General features: G+C 46.2%; 1 protein-coding gene across 2 annotated transcripts in view; it reads right to left on the bottom strand.

Annotated features, from left to right (window-relative positions):
* LOC126574913 (uncharacterized) overlaps positions 1–2500 on the bottom strand; it is a 29348-nt gene that overhangs the window by 6731 nt on the left and 20117 nt on the right. For both annotated transcript variants that reach the window (XM_050235325.1, XM_050235326.1), the window contains exon 2: positions 1–52. This exon is cut by the window's left edge and continues 67 nt beyond it. The gene's annotated coding sequence lies outside the window, so the exon portion shown is untranslated. The remainder of the gene's footprint in view (positions 53–2500) is intronic.

Genomic DNA, 2500 nt, shown 5'->3' with positions numbered 1-2500 from the left:
TGTGCCACGTCAGCAACGAGAAGCTTGGGTGTATCGGCGCAAAACTCTGTGTCTGCAAGAGAGAGAGAGAGAGAGACAGCTTGGAGTGAAATTGATTGAGGCACAAGAATGATGTATTGGAATAATGCAAAACAGCCCGTTCGGCGAGTGTCTACGTTGGAGTAATTGATGGTCGGTTGATGCAGCGAGTGCGAGGTGCAACAGACGTTTTATCGTTGCGCCCAAACCGTGTGCACCAAAAACCGAACGAACATTAGTCGGCACGAATTGATCCTGTGCCGCAAGCAACGATCGAGTGTGGTTGTCTCTTCCTTCCGCTTCTTCCAGCAAGAGAGGTGCACCGAAATTAATGGACGATTGCCAATAGATCGTCCCAGGATGGAGGTGCGGGGCAGAATATGCAAAATACTATATTCTCGAAGGAGAGTTTTCCCTGGAGTGCTTTATTTGCTCCGTCGGCAGGTCAGCAGATGTTTTCAAACAGAGCGAACCGGAGTACCACCACTTGCTAAACAGTTTTGGGCGATCAGGGAAAAGGGCATTTAGCGGAAATAAAGCTGCAACTAGCAGTCGAGTGTGCAGTCGAGATGAACGAGGGTATTGGTTTCTTTAACCGCAATGTCGTAGCAGTAGGGCGTTGTGCAGGATATTGAATTTCGGTTCCATTGGTTCCATTCTGGGTCAATATTGACAAGCAAATGGTTGGTTGTTATTTCTGGCTAGCTGGTGTAACGATCGCCAGCTGTCAGCTGTAGGCTCCGCTTTTTGAATATGCATTGCACGATTAGTTTGACATTGTTTGCGGTGGAATGCGACAGGAAAGGAAGAAAACCTTCGATAAACCGTGAACTCACTGCACAGAAAAGGGGAAAACACATTCTGATAATAACATTTTTTGTCAGGAAAATCATAAATCATTGGTTGAGAAATGTTTAAAAAATCCTAAAATAAACTGGTTGTCAAAAACATTAAATGCATAAACTGTGAAATAGTAGAGGCACATGTCATATGCGTAAAGCACCATTTCATGTTTGGTTTCAGTCCACTGACCACACGACACTGCAATGCCCGCTGTTTCGGTCCCTGTGCCTCGTGCCATTTGACCATGAACACGCGGCGTAAAAGGTTTCGTTTCGAGCCCACCTGTACCAGAGGGACGAAGGAAATCGATGGAAAGCACAGTAAACGCGGAGAAGGTGTTTGCAGGATTAATGGTACCGCTGGAGGGATCGGTTCACCGCTGGAGGGATCGGTATGTAACCGCATGGAGTATGTATGTGTGCACTGTAATCAGTGTCTACCTGTAGAACGCGAACGCGAACGGTGGTGAATGGAACGCGAATATGAACGCGAACCGACTAATACTGTGTCGTAAAATGGTTCTTTATGACTGCGTCATTGTAATCACGACCGGTGGGCTGGGCTGGTGGGTCGGTGATTTGCCGTTCGTCAAACCGTTCAACCACGCAAAGGCAGAGTCAAAATCAAACAATTACACAGTAACACTTCTGTGCGGCTCCAGTCAACAACTACGACGCGTGCGTGCCCCGTGGTACACGACATTGAAAAAAGGAGTGATGAAAAGGAATTTTATATTACCTCCCATCACCACTACCATCACGAATCTTATAAGAATTTAATGAAGTCGTCGGGATTTTAACGAGTGAGTGTTTGTGGTTTGAAATGGCTGGCAAGGGGCGAGCGGGTCGAACACACAAAATGCGTTCCAATCCTTGAGCTCAAACGAACATTTTTTGGAAAAGGGATAGGAGGATAAGAAACATACCGAACCGTGGTTTGGCAATGTGATTACCATCCACTCCTGCTGCAGACGTTTCGTGTCGTTCGTTTCGTGTTTTCACATTTTAATTTCAAGAAAACGATTGTTCTTTGGAGCAATTTCTTCTTTCTGCTGTCTTTCAGGCGTGATATACATCGATTCATGTCGTCGCTTTCTTTCCACAGCAAAATGTGTGTCGGGAAAGTAGGAGATAGTTAGGGAGAGAGAGAGAGAGACGGGTTGGAAGAGAACGCTGGCTGGAATGGAAGGAATCCCGTATCCTCGTTTATCCTCACAAAAGCCTCCAGATAAGAAAATGGCACGAACAAAGGCATACGCTAGAATCGGGCTTTAGAGCAGACGAGACATTTTTCGCCTTCGATAGCAAAGTTTGCTAGAACTTGGCAAACACATTGCGGGCGACTTGTTGGGTACGCTGGTTTGAGAATGACAACCTGAGAAGGTTAAATGTGTAAGGCAACGATGGAAACAACCACGACGATGATGATGATGATGGCGGCGACAACAGCGACAAGTGACTTATGTTTAAAAGTGACTTCAGCTTAGAAGTCACGAAGGAACGGGCTTCCAGCCGGAAGCTAAATGCTGCGATGAAGAAGTCATTTTTAATCCTACTTGAGTGAAGCGAAGTCTCCAAACCGTCAGCTGATATGGAACGGTGAGCATGTCTCAACTTCAGCTGGTGATAGACGCTGATGT

Source organism: Anopheles aquasalis, chromosome 3 (genome assembly GCF_943734665.1).
Source record: "Anopheles aquasalis chromosome 3, idAnoAquaMG_Q_19, whole genome shotgun sequence".
Classification (NCBI taxonomy): domain Eukaryota; kingdom Metazoa; phylum Arthropoda; class Insecta; order Diptera; family Culicidae; genus Anopheles; species Anopheles aquasalis.
This window is presented reverse-complemented; position numbering and strand designations above follow the sequence as displayed.